This window comes from Perca flavescens, chromosome 20 (assembly GCF_004354835.1).
Source record: "Perca flavescens isolate YP-PL-M2 chromosome 20, PFLA_1.0, whole genome shotgun sequence".
NCBI lineage: Eukaryota > Metazoa > Chordata > Actinopteri > Perciformes > Percidae > Perca > Perca flavescens.
In genome coordinates this window covers 18,947,920-18,967,608 of record NC_041350.1, presented here as the reverse complement: position 1 = coordinate 18,967,608, position 19,689 = coordinate 18,947,920, and the positions used below count along the sequence as shown (strand labels likewise).

The 19,689-nt window shown below is 42.6% G+C and overlaps 1 long non-coding RNA gene across 2 annotated transcripts in view; it reads left to right on the top strand.

Annotated features, from left to right (window-relative positions):
* Positions 1 to 50: 50 nt before the first annotated feature.
* Positions 51 to 19,689, top strand: part of LOC114547332 (uncharacterized) — a 43,338-nt gene continuing 23,699 nt past the window's right edge. Inside the window, exons 1-2 of one of the 2 annotated variants that reach the window (XR_003691141.1) lie at positions 51 to 210; positions 3,318 to 3,552. This is a non-coding gene — a long non-coding RNA (uncharacterized LOC114547332). Of the gene's footprint in view, positions 319 to 3,317; positions 3,553 to 19,689 lie in introns of both variants that reach the window. The other variant, XR_003691142.1, reaches the window with a different exon arrangement.

The following is a 19,689-nucleotide window of genomic DNA, read 5'->3' as shown; positions in this document are numbered from 1 at the left end:
GTTTAATATGCAACTTCATTTTATACAATATATGTAGTAGGGGGTCTCTACTCCGTCTCTCTTTCAGTTAGGGGGTCCTTGGCTTGAAAAACGTTGAAGACCCCTGCTTTAGCCTAAACCTGCAATACCATATTTATTTTGGCCACTTCGAGGCAGCGGAAACAAACTGGGAACACACTGACAAATCATCACCTTTTAAGCCCACTTCAGGTTAGTATGGCGAACTTGTTAATGAACAGCTTAATTTGCTACACATCCAGAAGTTACGGAGCAACATTAGCATTCATTTGGAACCGTGTTTCTGGCCACCTGATGAATGTAAGTCCAATATTTAGTCTCTTTTTGTTCGGTTTTTGTCTGTACGAACTCCTGAGGGAAATATCTGGCCGTATATGGTGCGGAGCAGGTAGCATACAGTAGGTTTTTGGAGCATTGTTTTTGCTGCAAGTGATGCCATGAGAGCGATGATAGTGAGCCAGCACGTCCAAGTTGTGGGGCGGGGTACAGCTAAAAAAAAACAGGCTTTAAAGTGTTAAGAATTCTCTAAATAACGTGTTCGTTCTGATTTCTGGAGGAAGGAGGAGAGGCTGTGGTCGAATTGAAAGTTAAGCAAAAGGTTTAATGAAACTGCATGAAAACGACAAGACAAAACACAATTAAACATAAAACATGAAAACACTGCAGCTGACAGCGGACTGATCTCATCCTTGCGGAGTCACAGAAGAACAGTCATGTGACATGACAAACAATACGCTGTAAACAGCGGACTCCAACGTGCTTCCCCTGTCGGGGTCACAGATTGAAGTCCCGACATCACCTCATTTTCCGAATTATATTCCTGTGGAATTGTGGGTCTCTGATTAAAGACACACCTCTGATTTTAGGTTTACCCCAGGTCACAGACAAAGGTTGTTTCACATGGTAGTGCCGATTCTGTCTAATCACGCCTGGCCCTGCAGGGAGTGGCTCCCCAAAACCAGAAACAATAGTTACCTTTCCTGTGGGGACAATGAGTCTCCTTCATATGCTAAATGTCAGACATGACCTGATTAATTCTTTAGAAGCTAGGTTTTAGGTGAGACACTCAAATGCTGTATTAGTGTACTTGATTAAATTTAGCTGCAGGCCCCATTAAACATTGTTTTCAAAACATGAGCCGGGTTTTGACTTTTTAACTTCAACAAAAGCTTGTTCGACCTCTTTCACGTTGTAACTTGTTTTCACATTTGACACATTGTACATAGGCTACAAAAATATCGGTTATAGACGATTTAAATGTAAAGACATACTTAGTGAGGCTGCAAAGCGCAACAGTAACAAACAGATTAGGGCCCTTTGATTACGTTTCAGTCACCCTTAAAGGTGTATTTTAGCATACAGAACGGGTACAAGTGTGAGAAGTACAAGCTTTGTGCGTTTGAGAGTGGATTTTCAATTGTCATCTGCAGCTACAGGCCCTAAATGTGTTTGTTCTCATTGAGAGCTTTAACTGAGCAAATAATCAACCACTGGGTGGTGCTCAGCACTCATAGTTTCCATCCCTTTCTATATGTTGATGCATCAAAGCCTCAGAGAGTACAGTAGGCTAGCCTTCCTTTCAGGCTTTTCCCATGTGATCCCCAAACATCAGTCTGCAATTTTAGTTGCTAGATGAAGCTGCTTGATATGGATGACTGCCTATAAATCCCGTATCTAAATTGTGTAACTCAGGAGAAATCCATCAGGCAGGTTTTCCAGTGCACTGGAAGATTGGAAAGTGTCACTTAAAGGTCCCATGGCATGAACATTTCACTGTATTAGGTTTTTTAACATTAATATGAGTTCCCCCAGCCTGCCTATGGTCCCCCAGTGGCTAGAAATGATGATAGGTGTAATCCTGCTCTGCCTTTGAGAAAATGAAAGCTCAGATGGGCCGATCTGGAATCTTGCTCCTTATGAGGTCATAAGGAGCAAGGTTACCTCCCCTTTCTCTGCTTTGCCCCAACCAGAGAATTTGGCCTACCCATGAGAAAGAGAGAGACATCATGGCTTTCAAACGAGCAAAGTGGCAGTTGGTCAATATACTACATATATATATATATATATACTAATATATATAATAAACATTAGACATGTGTATAAAACAAACCATCTGTTTAACAAGAAAAAAATCCACACACATTTATCAAAATTATGATCCAAACACACGTCAAATTGCATTGACTTCTATGGGACCGTCTGTTTTCTATCCCCCAAAAGGGGGCGCGGCCTTGAGTTTTAGTGAAGTACCCGTATGTGCCGGTTGTGCGTATAGCTACAGACACAGAAATGGCACGTCCTAACTGTACGTACACACCGCCGCCGACTTGAGCTTCTAAAGATTCCGGAAGTCATTCATTTTCAATAGAAGCTGGCTTCTCTCAGCTGCAAGGAGCTGCAAATCTATCAGCGTCGCGTTTTGGGCTTTTTGAGCAACGGGAGCGTCAATCAGAAAGTTGAACTTTGGTCAACTTTCTGATTATAAAATCATCCAAAAAGCAGCATGTCATAGGACCTTTAATTGCAGGGATATTGAATGCAAATCTTGATTACAATCTGCTTCTTTGGTTTTAGATTATGTAAATTAAAAAAGAATCTATGTGTATGATAAGACTATTCTCTGGTTTATTGGTTAATTTCCTTCACATGAATTCATGCTTTTGTCTGCAGCACAACCACACACTTGCCTTCAATGTGAGTGTCTCTGGCTCTGGGGGGTTTTTAGTTCACACTTGAATTGCTGTTTCCCTCCTCTTGTGCTTTCAGTTTCTCTGTGTGTTCTGAACATTATCCCTGCGGGGGGTTACTGTCACTTCGTTACAGAGGAAAATACATTATCATGTTGTTGAGTGGAGAAAGGCATGAAATCCAGTCAGAGATTTCCTCTTAGAGACAATTGTTCCTGATGACCCAAATGAAATATGATGGCATTTTGTGTGTCTTTGTGTGTGTATGCGTGTGTGTAAGCAGAGAGATGGAGGGGTGCACTCACCCCTGTAACATTTTTTGATGGATAACATTTTTCCCTCCTCTCGTCACACGTTGGTTGTCACGGTGATGACGAGTGGCTTCCTTCTGCTTTTGTGGCGGGCGGTGGGATGTGACAATCTTACGGGCAGCTGCCAGCATGTGTCTCCTTGCTCTTTCTCCTACAGACTCCCCTCCACTGCCTCTATTACCCCCCAGTTCAAATAATAAACTCCTCACTTATTGTCCATTTTACCAGTCCTCTCCTCAGTGATCCACAACACAGCATCTTAAACCATGAATATCATTTCTTTCTCCCCCATCTCCCTCAGCTGACCTGTGTGGTGCTTCAGAAATAATAACAGCATTGAGAACAGCAACAGCGGTGACAAGAGCTATTACAACGCCATGCAACACAACAACAGAGGACAGACAGCACTCAGCACCAGATGGGCGCTTCCTATGCCAGGCAGGAAATGGCACTGAGCTCCCTCGCCATCATATTTCATTTTAGCAGAGAACAGAGATGATCATCACTTCATCCTCGACACATCCATCCCCCAACGGGTGAGCTGTAAATTCCTTTCAGTTTTTTTGTTCTTATTCTTTGCATGGATCCCACTTCAGTTGTTGTCATCATTGGCAAGAAGTATTGGGCATTCAAACTCTAATATTTAGCCACTGAGCCTTTCCTCTGCCTGCTGTGGCGTCTCTCTGGGTGGGACACAGATGATCTGATTGCGGTTGACCACACACAGATGTGTACAACTACATGACATGTGTGCTCATGTGCACACAAATGCACTTACTTAAATGCACACGTATACAACACAAAGCTCTGTTACCATCCTGACAAAATGTAACAATTCAGCCTGTGAAAACAGTTGTATAATGTCTTCTGTGCCGCTGGGGGCGCTTTCTAAAGACAAAAACAAAAAAAACCTGAGGAGGGTGTCAGGGTGATTTTGAGTTCAGGTTGAGCTTGGACAGTTTACATTCAACAGAAAGTCTGTGTTACAGCCCAAAGACAGGTGTTTTAAAGATGTAGGCATTTTACAGATAGGGAGGGTCTAACAAAGATTCAACACTATTGAATTGCATTATAGTAATTATGTTATTAACAATCAGTGACAAATAGCACCATATTAATTTAAAAAGAGCCAGAGTAGATCATAAAGGCCCTGACACACCAAGCCGACCGTCAGTCCTTGTTGGGCCGCTGTCAGCCCAACTAGGATGCGTGTGTCCTGCACCATCGCCAAGCGTCGGCCTTCATCGGCCTTTTTTCTGCCTTTTTTCGGCCGAATCAACATTGCCGGTCGTCGGCCGGCTTGAAAACGAGACAGAACAAACAAGAGACTGACAGGAAAACACAAGGCTCCTTAATTTTTGTCCTTAATGAGCTGTCAAAACTGGTCAAAAATGGCGTTTGAATGTTTCTTCTAAAAAACACACAGGTTCGAATGATTGGAATAACTATTTTTGCACATTATGTCCATAAGACCACTCAAGCACATCTTAATAGCCCAAAATTACAAATAACAAACTTGCCTCAAAGGGCAATTACAGTGTGTATAAATTAAAAAAATGAAAACGTTTTTTAATCCTTGGTTTGGATGAGAAAAAACTAAAAGGAACAAACTAGCAAGAGAGGAGGGATCCCTTTCCGGGATGGGCAGACATGCAATGTCTTATAAACAGAGTGGAAGATTAAACAAACAACGTTCACAGAAAGAAACACATTAAAGGCATTATAAAACCTGAAAAACACACCAATTTCATGCATGCACGTAGTGTGTGTGTGTGTGTGTGTGTGTGTGTGTGTGTGTGTGTGTGCATATATGTGTGTGTGTATGTGTGAGACAGCTTTATCCCTGTGCTGCGCGGTGCAGATGATGTGCCCAGTTCTGCTGTGTAGGCCCTGTGTTGAACAGATGTCGTGGATGCTGATACTGTCCCTGTGCTGAGCATGAACAAATTACAGGCTGATACACACGTGAACACACACACACATACACACACACACACACACACACACACACGCTGCAAATATGACCTTCAGATTACAGATGGCTATCAGAGGCTGCCGGCTGGATTTGCAAGATGTAAAATACTGAGGGTGTAATCCAGCACGGGACAGAGTGGGGTATAACATGGGGCAGGACGGGCACCAGATGGCGGATGCGTATGTATGTTAGAGGGACTGTTAAGCATGCTGACGCACTGACATTGGGATTATGGTGTGTTTTTGATGTGCCACATGTAGGGCTATTATCCTCAACACAGATGCAGGTGGATAATAGCTCTAAACATGAAAAACACGGTTCTTTTTCACCTTCTCTTTGCTCACGTTGCACTATGTTAGAAGGTTATGAACTTCCATTATTAGTTAATGGAGGCCTGCATTTATAGTGACCTTGAGTAGCATGTGAGCAGTAAGCTGAATAAGAGAATGCGAGCACGAGTGCTTTGACTTTCAACCTCGATTTCCCCCGTGGTGTATGGCGAGTAATATCAGACAGATAGGGAGGAAGAAAGAAAGAAACACAAACTGTAAAGAAGAAAAAAAAGGGAAACAGTGTTGTCATATGAATGAGGCCTCGTTTAGTTCTTTGACTTGGAGAGGTCACAAGCCAATTGAGCTGGCATGCCATAATACGGTGTACCATCCTGGGGAACATTTTCTCCTGCACATCCTTTTTCAATTTCCCCTCCTCCCCTCCTTCCTCCCCTACTCCCGTCTCTTACATCGTTTTTGTCCTTGCCATAATTTCATCTCTGTGCACGTCATTAGCAAGCTGGCGCCTAATGAATTTCTTATCTCTCCGAATTCAGTGGCTGTTGTGATAACGTTTATTGTGTTCAGTTTTACTATTCACCACATCTGAGGCAGGTGTGTGTGTGTGTGTGTGTGTGTGTGTGTGTGTGAGAAAGAGAGGTGATGAAACAGAAACATTGAGAAATATTTAGACAGAAAGTCAGTGGCGGAAACAAAGAGGGTTCCCAACAGTGGTGGTTGTTTTGGTTGTGTATCATCCAACATTTAACTTTTAAATGTGAACATAAATGAAAGTATTGATGTATGTGAGGTATAGAAGTGGATGGCAGCACACTGGGAGGGATACGGTACATGGATACACAGAAGAACAGGTGGCGGGAAAGACAGAATGAGGAGAGGAGGAAATAGAAAGAAAATGCACAAAGGAGTGGCTGAACCTTATTGAAAAGAGACCTTGAAAGCAAAAAGAAAATAGGAGCCACTTAGTAGAAACTGATACAGCGAGGGAGTGTAGAAGAGGGAGCTCAGAGATGATTAAACAAGTAGAGAAAAAAGGAGAGAAAAAAGGATGGGAGGACAGAGCAGTGGCAGATGGGAAAGTGCTGGTCTGTTACTAATGTTCCTCTGAAGAATTAAAGTCCAGGAAGAGGTTAGCACACATACATCAAGACACACACACACACACACACACACACACACACTGTCAGCTCAGTATAGGTGTTAGTGAGGGCCCCTGTCAGCAACCACCTACTGGCTTTCCTTCAGCAGTAGTTAGTGACTTAGTGACCCATGCAACCCCTCACACACCGGCATCAGTAGTAGCGCATGGTCGATCCAGAGTGTCACCTCGCTAAATACGGGCACGCACTCACACATATACAGACATTACTTGCTGTAAGTGTTAAGCACATTCCTCTGACACCTTTCCTGATAACCGAGTGCATGTGGGGTGAGATATGAGGAGTAGGGAGGAGTGAGGAAGAGAGGAAAGGGAGATTGAGCTAATAGCAGCTGTGTCACACTGTCAGCATTAGTGTAATGTGGTGTCAAAACAAGGCCTCATTGAGCATTTGAGCTGTATTTTAATGTACAAGGAGTACAGTAGTACTATTGTGGCCTGGGAACCTGATTTCCTGTTGGTAACATTGAACTTTATGTGATTGTTAGGTTGTGGCATGTGTCATCCAAGCATGTAAATAAAGGTAATTGCATGTCGGGCCCTTGCAGACTCTACGCACATTTAAAGGGTAGAAAACAACCTTTTTGAGGTAAAATAATTGCAAATAATAATAGTAAATAATAGCCATGATTCGGCCCTTTCTTTTATTAGGGAAGTCACATAACTCAACTAACTAACACTAACCTTCAAAAAATCTGACAATTATAAGCAAACATTACATACCTCGTGAAACTTTTCTTACAACCTGTTTTCATTTTTTTGCCATCTTCTGGTAAGACTGGCATAAAAGTAGTACATACGATTAAAGTTATTCTGAGAAACATCCAACTTTCAAATTTAATTCCATCTGTTCGCAGCAACCTGTTGTGGTTCAACTTCCTCACTGTACAGTTTTGAGCAAAGAATCTAGAGCCATATTCCTCAACTTTCCTAGAACCATCAGTGACAGAAAAGTCATGTTTACAGCATCCATACCAATAAAAGCTTCATGCGTTAGTTTGAAAATTCAAAATTTGACAGTGTTATGGAGTGATGGCAAAAAAAGATCAATCGACGACTATTAAAAATAGCATCATCCTCAGTGACGGAGCAACAACATAAAATTCAAAGATACAAATTTTGCTTGCACTGATTCGCTGTGAACGCTTTCCTGAATCACTCATATGCTAGAACTACATGCAAGGACTTTTTTTTCTATTGTCACAAATAGTATGTTTGTACATACTGCCACTGTTTTGCAGTTTAACACAGTGTTGCATAGTGCATCATCTGGTCTTTGAAAAGCACCAGTACCCTATAAGCATGGTAGATTAGCCTCCAACATACCTTGAAGGCAGTGATGTTACACACTAAATTGTACTCTAATACTACAAGGGTCAGGGGATACAGCAGTGCTTTAGTTAGAGTGTCAAACAAATTAGGCTCTTGTTCTCCGAAGTCTTTGAAGGAAAGAAAGAAAATGTAACTCAATCGATATGTTGAAGGACAACAAGCAGTGAGTGTGAAGAGAAGTGACACATAGACACATGCTTAAATCTCTCCTGAACTGAAGGTCAGAAAGAGGTAAGCTATGTTTAGAAATTATTTTAACCCAAGTTAAGGCTATGAGGAAAGGAGAAGGCGTCTCTGGAGAGGCTAACGCTGGCTTTCATGCTTTCATTTGATGTAAAAATTCCACTTTGAGGCCATTTCACGTCTAGCCACTGAAGAAAGAATTCATTTGAGGATGCAGAAAGGGACAAGTTGGGGGTGGCAGTGGCTCAGTCAGTAGGGAGTTGGGAACCAGAGGGTTGCTGGTTCAAGTCCCCATACAGACCAAAGTATGGTGGTGGACTGGTAGCTGCCTCCTGGGCACTGCCGAGGTGCTCTTGAGCAAGGCTCAACTACTTGGGGCTCCCTTTCCATGGGCAGCTCCCTCACTCTGACATCTCTCCATTAGTGCATGTGTTGGTACTGAGCATGTGTGTGTAATTCAGGCCTGTGTGTAATAACAACAGAGTGAAAATGTTGTAATTTCCCCTTGCGGGATTAATAAAGTATACATTATTATTAAGTTAAGGCAACTCATGAGCCTGTAATGAGGACATTTTTTTCGTTTTCTCTCATTTGTATGAATGTGTGTCCATCCATCCAGTCATCCATACATACATTGTCTTTTGTTCTTTTGCAAGAGGAGCTTACACACCCCTCATCCAGTTCCGCACCTGCAGCTCAGACAGCCATTGTACACGGAGTAGCGAGTCTACACAAGGACCCAGAAGCTACATTACACTCCCACTTCCCAGTCTCATCACAGTACAAGCAGCCAGAAAGCAGCCACCGTGTTGTTCGGCGCCGCAGTGCTTGCCAACTGTCCCCATGTCCTGGGCAAGGCTGAAGTGGGCGCGGTCTGCAAAGAGCTGCTTAACTGCCTCAGCATGAACATCAGGAGCGCAATTGGGCTAGCTGTCCCCACGCATATGGCCCTGTTTTTCATTTTTGGGTGTACACAGTGGAAAGAAGAGGAGAGAGAAGGAGGTAGAGCTGAGAAATGAAGGAGGGGAAAGCAACAGAAATACAGAGACAAGATAGAAGGATAGGTTGAATAAGACGGATGGACAGGAGGAGAGACTGAGAGAAGAAAGAGACAGAGATGGTAAACCAGAGTGGCAAGAAATTAGTAATTGAGGGAGACAGAGAGAAAAGGGTTGAGAGGGTGTGAAATGCGAGAAGAGAGTTTAATTTGTTTTTCGGCAGTGTCGTGCCGTCACAGAAATGTGTTTACCAGCCCCTACTTTGCCATTAGTGACACTCGGGCGCTCCTGTAGAAGAAACCAAATAGGTTCATAACTGCCTCATGTATCCTCCAAATGTCCCTATAGCTCTCCGTCTGTTGGACTGTGTCCGTCCGTATGTCTCCTCTCCTCACTTCATCCATCCCCCTCTGTCTAGCTGTGTCTCCCTTCTCTTTTTGTTTTTGTTTTCTCTCTCTTACTCTTGTCTGTTCCCTCCTTGTGCTCAGTCTTTCTCCAAGTTTGAACCGCTGCCTGTTGTCGTGATAGAAGGCTGACCCAGAAGTGCCACAGTGCAATGAGGGGTGGAGGGATGGAGAGCATGCAAATGAGAGTGCAGGACAGATACAGATGGGGCAGCAGTAGCTCAGGTCATGGGGACTTGGCTTTGGAACCGGAGGATTGCCGATTCAATTCCACCAAGTACAGAGTGTGGACTGGTTGCTGGAGAGGTGCCAGTTTGCCTCCTGGGCACTGCCGAGGTGCCCTTGAACAAGGCACTGAACTCCCAACTGCTCAGGGATGGACATACTGACAAGTTATTGCGTATTTGGTTATTAAACGTAGACTGCAATGAAGGCGACTTCTAAAATGGGACACAGCTACAGAGTGACAGAGAGGAAGAGTGAGCAAGACAGAAGGCCAGTATTGACTGTATTGCAGCAAGTGATTCAATATTCACTTCTTTTCTCACCTTACTGAACATCTTTCTTGAGTCCCAACCCTGTCCTCATAACAAATCAAACCACAGAAGCTGGTGGTGAAAAATACAGTTTTAGCCTGTACAAATATACATTTTATCGTTGTTTGCACAACACCTTGCATTGCAGCTCTGTCTATCTTCTGACACTGCCAGTCACTTTGATACAGTAGTACCTTTGACTTCACAGCACTTTAGTCTTTCAACCTGGCTGCTTTTATCTCCTTTGCCTGCATAATAGCCTTTGTATCCATCTTGCTGCCATCCTCTGCAGGCTGTACTATGCCCTTTAGCAGCCTGCATGGCAGCTCTGTGTCTCTGCCAGCCTGTCGGCTTGCTCTCTCCTACCCAACGTTTCTTACGTACTGCTTCACTACCAGAAGCCCATCAATCTTCACATCCTTAAGGCTGGAACTGACATTGTGTGCTTACAGTAAATCCAAATAAGACATACTGTGCACCAGAAATGAGTGACACAAATGACAAAGAAGACGAGAACAGAAAATCTAACTCGACAGATGAACGAACACCAATTTTGCAGAAAACAATTCTGTATATTGGTGATAACTGATGATGAAGTTCTTGCCTGCTTGCATGTTTTCGGGTTTACAGTTTGGAGTCAAAAGCAGCCTGGAGGTGAAAGGTGTCACTACACTGACTCTCTACTATGTGTATGTCTACTGTGGCTGCTGCTAAACTCTTTAAAAGTGTTAGCTTCCTCTCATATTCTGGTGTCAGACGTGTCACAGAGCGCCACTCAAAGAGCGAGTCAGAATATACCCTCCGTTAATATTTTAACAGCTCAAACAGTTGGAGATCATGGAGAGTGACAGGTACATGTGAGGCAGATTGAATCCAAGGGTCAATACATGGAAGAGAGTCGGACCAAAGTGTCTAGTCTGAGGTCTTTTTGAGTCAACATTCAGCATCGCTGTGTTGACTTAAAGATGTTGAACGGACGGACAGAAAAATAGATAGAAAAAGACGGAGAGTGTGAAATATGTTGGAAAAACATCAAAAGAACAAAGAAATCTGTTCTGTGGTTGTGTGTCGCCATCTGCACAAGTACGTGTGTGTGTGTGTGTGTGTGTGTGTATATGTGTGTGTGTGTGTGTGTGTGTGTGTGTGTGTGTGTGTCTTGGGAGAAACTTGTGAATGGGAGGATTTAGGAGGGAAAAGTTGGAGCAGAAAGCTGCTAGAGGTAATCTTGTGGCCTACAGCCGATAACAGCTTTCCACCTGGAGGCTCTTAACAAACGCCTGGACCACAATCAATCAACCAAATGTCCTAGAGAGAGAGAGAGAGAGAGAGAGAGAGAGAGAGAGAGATAATGACGTAATGCAATTTTGAGACTATATAACAATACTGTATGTATAAGTACATTGAATGATAAACAAACATGCAATATTTTAGGATTTTCACATAATTGTGCTACACCATTTCATATTTAAAGTCACAATCTCAAATATCTCCGTTTTGTTGTCTTTGCCGGCACCTATGGCGATAAGCGGTAAGTGCAGGTGTGTTTTTGGATCTCACTTTGACCTTTAAAGTTTCATCGCTCTTTTCTTTGTTTATTTGGCCATAGTGACGGTTTACTCGCAATGTTAGAAAAAAAAGAGTACGGCACTTCACACACAATTAAGTTGAAGAGCGAGTCTGTTGCGTTAGCTCCGCCTACCCTCTCTGGCGAACCAAACACTTCCTGAGTATGTCATCACAGACACGCAGTTCGTAATACTGCAAATGCAAGGACTTTCATCAGTGGGCCACAGGCTCAATCACCTTTGTGTTACCTCATTCGGCAGTAGACAGTGAAAAATCTTTGAGATTATTACTTAAAAGGGGCACACCATTGTTTAAACATGGCAAAGTAAAATGACTAGTCACAGGAAGTACAACACAGCCTGTGAAAATAGCTGTATAATGTCTTTTGTGGTCCTTCACAGATTTTTATCAAGTCCGAGAAAATTACTTAAGTGAAATCCCTTGGGTTACCCAGCTAGGGCTTGAAAATGTAATGTTTTTTTAAACTAAGCCCATGTCACGAAAGAAATTAGGGGTTTTCTTGGCCTGTGCTACTTTGATTTAACCATTATGTTTTAAATCTGCTGCTAATAAAGGAATGAGTGTTCTACAAATGAAGTGTTTGCTGGATCTGTGAACCTTTCTGAGGATCTTCGCAGTGATGTACAGGTATAAAGGGTGTGTCAATAAACTGTGACATCATTGTTGGGTGTGGTTACCGGTGCAACAAAGCACCTTCTTCTTTTTTTTTTTTTTTTACTTTGTTTATTGACTTTTTAAACAGATACAGTGACATAATACAGTCCCAACAACTAAACAGGCATACTCACACAAACATACATAAACACATGTAGACAGATCAACTTGCTTTACACAGGGTGCGATTTGTGAAAAAAGCAGAGGTGTGGATGTTTTTTGATCATGCAAAACAAAACATGCAAGAATTAAATCCCCCTTTCAGTACCATGGATATAGTGCCACTCAGCCAGCCATGCCAAAACATTAATTTATGATCTTTAATATCCAATGGAAAAGTAGCTCAAAATGAAATAGCATAACGTGGTGTCAACATAAAACATAGCGCTTTCAAGCCAGAGAGGGGTACATACATTTTGTCCCCACCAGAGATAAAAATAACTCAGCAGAGGCAGGGACAGATCAGAAATGGGGAGGTGAAACACACTTACAACTAGAGATGGCAGTTGCTGGAGATCTCTTTTAACTCTGCCTGATCTAATGTAACACTGGAGATGCATGCAGAAACATTAGTTGATTTGGATGCTGGCACTAAATGGCCTAACTTTGTGTGTGTGAGTTTGTGTGTTGGGTGCATGTGTGTGTGTGTGCATAGCTGTCCGTCTGCCTGGTCCTGGCCTAATGGGCTTTGGCCCTTGCATTGCTGACAGAAAATCAATGACCCACTCGGTAGGCCCAATACTGCTACTGCTGTGCATTGAGAGAGAGGGAGAGAGAGGGATAAAGGCTGGTGGACGGTTGACCACTTGTAAACACTATGGATTCATGTCGGTGGCGTATGACAGAGTTATCACACATCTACTTTCACTGAATCTTAATTTCCATTGTGAGCTGTAATCCTCTCATCCACAAGCTCGCACACAACCATGTGGACTGAGACAACACACTGGATTAGTACACTGGATGCACAATGCCATTTGTATTTCTGAAAAGCATTAGGGCCAGAGACTTCCATCATAATGTCCCACAATGGGGTCAGGTTAACCAGATAAGCTTAACTTTAGAGAGTCATTAGAGGAGGATGTCGGAGAACACAACAGGCCAACAAAAATGAGGAATATGGAAAGAAGAGATCAACAGATTTAAATAGTACAAGTGCAGGTTGTGCACAGTCTCATGGTGCATTCTGGCATCAAATGTGGTTCTTTCTGAATCTGAAGCAAGTAATGTGGGAGCAGTGTGAAAATCTGCAGTGAAGGTGTGAGAACTCCAATTTAAATTTGAATTTAAGATAAGAAAAAATGAAACTTTAATGATCCCTTTGGGGGAATTAGTTTGGTGCAGCAGCAAAAGTAAAAGGATTCAACAGCAAAAACAGCTTTATAGAACATAAACATAACATAACACGTAACATAAACGTAAACTAGTTACTTGACAAAACTCAAGAAGCCAGAACCCGGAGACAGAGTCGATTTGAATCAGGCAGCGTACTGGAGGTCAGCAAACTCCCTTCGCAAGCTCTGCTGTGGGGATTTCCCTGTGAAATGCTGGATCACATGGTAATCTCAGTTTAATACACAAATCCCCAACCCCAATCCAATCAAACCTAATACCCCCCACTGGGCCAGGCATGGCAGAGCCCACCAACTTTCCATCCCTCCCATCATCTCATCGAATACTGACATCGCTCCAGGTTAGAATATCCCCGTCAACTGGTTTAAGTGTATGAAAGGATTTACAGTAGGTGTTTGTTTTGGTGTTAGAGAATTTTGATGAAATAGGTGTGAACATTCAATATTAGAACACACTCAGATTAATAGATAAATGTAGGCTAGAGCCTGCATTTAATTTTCATTCATGCAAATGTACACTTATAGTCTTAGTAAAAATAAATCATGTAGTCTTTAAAAAAAGATCCCAAAAGGGAGAGAATTACAGAGAGAGAAAGAGAGAGTGTGTGTGTGTGTGTGTGTGTGTGTGTGTGTGTCTGTGTCTGTGTCTGTGTTTGTCTGTGTGTATGTCTGTGTGCATGTAATGCCCAGCTGGCGGTGTTTAACGCTGTCCCAGAGGGTTTTAATCCAGATTATCAGGAGTATAAAGTCACTGAGTCTCCCTCTCAGATCGGCCTAGCCTACTGCTTAGTACGCACACACACACACACACACACACACACACACACACACACACACACACACACACACACACAGAGTCACGCATGCAAGGACACAGACACGCGTGCATGCGGACACAGACACACACGAGCACGGACAACCACTTGCTCTGTCATTCCCTCTTTTCAATCCTTTTCACACACTCACATGAACACATGAAGGGAGTCCCTGTTTTGGATTTTCCTCTAGGAGGTGCTGTGTATCCAGAGAGAAAGCGTTGTCTGGTTGGTGTGTTTTCAATTCTGACACAGTTGCCTTACGGGTGCAGCTCACCCTGCTGCGTACAGACCTCAGATCAACTGCACTCAACTTGACCTATTTCAACATATTCACAACTTTATTGTTGCCTCATTTGACATTTATGTGTTACCTTAAACCGAATGATCCTCTTTCGGGTAGAAACGTTTGATCCTATGATACAGCAATCGGTGCAGACATCTATATCTGTACTGTTCGGGACTTTTCGGACAAAACTAAGAGGCTGGGTTTCCATCCACCTTTGAGACAGCTGCTGTATCATTTACATACGGCGGTGTGATCTGCATATCACCCAGTTGGTCTGGATTAATTTCAACGTGTTTAATCTGATGGGGGAGATTGATGCTTGCGGCAGGGAAGGCTGGTCTGTGTACGTTTCCTCATATTCGCTCGCTCACTCACACATCCCAGTGACAGGCAGTCTGATTGGATCACAACTAGTCATTTTCCACTCAAATAGACAGCAAATTAAATGTCTGCTACATGCAGCGTTGCTGCCTGGTCAGAATCCAGGAAGAGCTGTGGCCTTTCCCCTGTTTCCTCCTATATATATATATATATATATATATATATATATATATATATATATATATACAACCTCTTTTTTTCTTTTAGTCTATGTCCGTCATCTTGTCTTTATCTCTAATTTTGCTTTCTCCCCCCTGATTGTACTACCTCTTGCCTTTTTCTCCCTGTTTTGCATTGTCCGTGCATGCATGTTTCCTGGTGCTCTGTAAATTAGCTGAAAATGGAAGATTAACCTCTGGAGTCGAGAAGCTTCCTTAATGCGCTCTGTTCCTCTCGGTCCTGTTCTCTTTTCAGTAAACCACTGCATTACAATATCATTTAATGGGAGCATCTAATTGGAATCAGCTGGAAAGCAGAGAAACTGGGTGGCCAAACCTTTTACTAGGCAGCAAGATTCAAACATGGAGGATTATGCTCATTAAGAGACTGTGGTGCAGAAGTTATTTTCGTTTTTTTCCCCTGGTGTTTCTGGTTCAACGTCACAAACACGCCGAAAAACAGATGTTAACTTGTTTTGCCACAGCGTTTGGATATAGTGCACAAAAACTCTGTACAATGCTGTACATTCACTTGATATCTTCGCTACTAAACTTAAACTGTCCACCGCTCAGACCCTATTGCTCTGCATTCACTGCGAATGAGTCACTCTCTCCCTCGCTCCACACACACACACACACACACACACACACACACACACACACACACACACACACACACACACACACACACACACACTACGTACTGGCTCTTCTATTCACCAAAAGAGATGTGTGACCCTTACAATTCTTACAAGTAAACAGTAGAAAGCAGCATGAAGGCCAGGGAAAATGTTACGGTGGTTCATTTTTTAAATATCTGTTCTTTAATCAGTTTCTTTTTCAACTAATTTTTAACTAAGTTTAAAGGGCATCATGCTGAAAAAGGGGCGAAAATGAACGTGTCCACCTGGACAATCACTGCCAATTGGAGCTGGAGACGATAAATACCTGTGGCTACTGCAGAGTCATTTGTCCCGGGAATTAATGCCAATTGTAACCACTGTTAATGTTATAGGGGGTAAGTGGGTTATTTGACCAGTGGGTAAGGGCTTTTATTATCACCTAAAAAACACTTTCAAACACTTGATTCATGCTGCATTATCTGTGTATAGTAATTATATTGTTTTTTTGGACCTAAAAAAAAACATGATTTCACCCACCTCAGTTATATCCTCTATGGTTTACTGGCATACAAGCTTCACCATGGTTTCCACTGACACTAGGATGAGTAAATACACCGTGTCCATGTTTGTGGGTCCTTTAAACAATTACAAAGGAAGTGTTTTTAGCAGTTGTGGGCGGCCTCTTCTGCTCCTTTTCAGTGTGAATGTTGCAATGCTTAAATTTGAGCGTAAAGCCTTCCTTTGTTACAGTTTGGTCAGATGAAAGGCAGCACGGTGATTCACAAACATGTTGCCTGGAGGAAACTACAGTATTGCTGATCGGTGTTTTACACACTGAATTAATTATATATTATAAAAATATATTGTATACATAAATTGTGAGTTGCAAAACAGTCCTTGCTTTTGCTCTTTTATGTAAGACTTTTTCAGCCACGCCTTAGCTCTTCATCTAGCGCCATCATCAGGACAAAATTGTAGCTGTACTTTTGTGTTTAGTGCTAATTAGCAACGTGTTAGCACGCTACCTAAGATGCTGAATATGGTACGTTACCTGCTAACAATCCGCTTGTTGTTATTGTCATTAGGCTATGCGTATGCTAGCATGCTGACTTTAGCATTTAGCTTGAAGAACTGCTGTGCCTAAGTACTCCCTCACAGAGCTGCTAGCATGGCTGCTAAGTCTTGTTTCTCCTGTTATTTACATTACATTTAGTCTGTATCATTAGATAGCTGACAGAAAACCAATAGAGGACATCACAATTAACATCCTAAGCAAGTGGGTACAGCTGTTATAATTAATCTCTTAACATGAGCAGCCTACTTGTTTTCCTGAATCTTTACCATATTAGCAATGTGTTTGTGATTTAGTTATTAGAACTCAAGCAGTGCATACATACTGCTAGTATGTAAACGCAATTGTTTTTGGTTGGCTTGTTAATTTTAGTTAAATGCTTAACATAACTGGTCAGTTATTTCTCATCATTTTACATGTAATATGAGAGCAGAAGCAAACCTTCAGGTATCAACACCCACACGCATACACAAACACACCCTGCTCTCAGGTTATTACTGGCTGTCATTGTTTAATTCTTGCTCATTAAATGCTCCAGACAATGACAAAGCGCCTCAGTCTCTGACAGCCTCTTTGTTAACCCTCTCCCTCTTATCTCTTTCCGCCTTCCGTTCTCGACCCTCTCTACTTCGCTTTGTGTCTATTGTATGACACTCAAGGACGATTTGACGTCGTCCCGAGCCACCACTTAAACATTCCTATTCAACTCAAACTAAAACCTGAGAGAGAGAGAGAGAGAGAGAGAGAGAGAGAGAGAGAGAGAGAGAGAGAGAGAGAGAGAGAGAGAGAAATACTAACTCGGAACTGTCGAGAGAACAATTTGCAAAAGCCTTGGAATGTCAGATAGCACTTGCCACTTACTGGTAATATAAAACTCGCAGTGATGGAGACAACGCTGATGGCATTGGCGGCAGTGACAGTGGTGATATAAGATGTCATAACCTTGCGTCCTTGCGCCGACCGTTTTACAACCATCAATCTGCTTGACCTTTATCCAGGACTCAGGCCCATCATACACTCAGACCCTTTCTCTCAATTTATTTCACTCTCTTCAAACCTGCCTTGACAATGATTGTTACAAAGAGTTTCGGTTGTATATATGAGAGAGAGAGAGAGAGAGAGAGAGAGAGAGAGAGGCTGCCCCTGAGTGCATTCACGTAAGAACCGGAGCCACCTGAGAGCAACGGAGCACAGAATAGTGAAGATGAGAGAAAATGAAGAGACAAAAGCACTTCCCTGGTGTAATTATGCTTTCATTTCATGGCCAAGTATCCACATGATGTGCCCTGCATGCAGAGACCCTCATTAGAGTTATTGCACACCAGTAATGTAACTGGCATCTGCCTGTAGAGAGCACGAGTGTATGTAAAGTGAGGGTAAAATGGCAAAAATAACTTCAGCAAAAGATGTGGCGGTTATAGCTGAGTGGAGGCATCTTCTTGCTTCAGATGAACTGTGAAGTCTGGCATCCCTGAGTCATGAAAGAGAGTGCTTTTGCTTCCATGTCATTCTAAAAAAAAGACACAATGATCTACATTTTTTAAACAAATAATGTGTTATCTTAATGATAATGATTTCAGCAGTTTAGTGGTTTCCTTTTATGCCACCCTATTGTTTTGTTAAAAAAAGAGCCTTCTTTTTTTGTCCTTTCAAAATGGTTTATATCACATTTTCGGATCAGGAAAGTCTCCCCCGTGCTGCTCATGAAAGGAACACACTGCAGCAAACGGGAAGCCTTTTCGAAGCATTACCACAAATACAAACAAAGCTGAAAGCAAATCTGCAAAACTTCTCTGCATCCCCTCTGCTAGTAAAGCAGCAGTATCCTGATGCAACAAATAACTGTAATGTGTCTGACTGTGCGCTGTCATGCACTACCTGATGCACTGTTGAGGAAGAATGGGATGCTAATGTAGTTAAATCTGCACACTCATTACTGCAGCAGGGACTCACTTCATTAACAGCCTCCTGCTAATGTGCCACTCTACTTGTTGTGCATTTATGTGTGTGTGTTTGCCAATGTCTTTGTGTGTGTGTGTGTTTGCCAATGTCTTTGTGTGTGTGTGTGTGTGTGTGTGTTGTCCGGGTGTTTAAATGGAGCTACAGTATATAGATAGTCTGGCTATCACCAGACCGAGCTCAATCTTTTAATGTAGAACATTAGTCTGGGGAGTCTGCTCTGTATTTTCTACTGCACAAGGGGTGTGATCAACGGGCATAGTTCAAATGACTACGCAATTGGATAGTCCTTCAACCAATCAGACCAACAATCCGGGTGACGTAGCAGCGACAGCGACATCATCACGCTTTGGTGGTCGCTATACGCACAACCGGCACATGTGGGTACTTCGCTAAAACTCAAGGCCGCGCCCCCTTTTGGGGGATAGAAAACAGACGGTCCCATAGAAGTCAATGCAATTTGACGTGTGTTTGGATGATAATTTTGACAAATTTGTGTGGATTTTTTTTCTTGTTAAACAGATGGTTTGTTTTATACACATGTCTAATGTTTATTGTATAACCTAGCCTGAACCTGAGCATTCATTGTAGGCAGCATGGTGCCTACAGCAAGAAGGTTCTGTGTTCGAATCCAAGTCGTTCTGGGGCCTTTCTGTGTGGAGTTTTCATGTTCTCCCCATGTTTGCGTGGGTTTCCTCCGGGTGCTCCGGTTTTCCCCACCATCAAAAACATGTACTAGGTTCTCCAGGCAGTGCCCTTGATCAAGGCACTGGCTCAGATCTGGAGTTGGTCCCCGGGCGCTGTCATTGGCTGCACTGAGGCTCCCTTGAAGGATGGGTTAAATGCAGAGAATGCAGGTGCAACAAACTACTCAGCAACCTTTCGGCATAGTTATTAATTCAA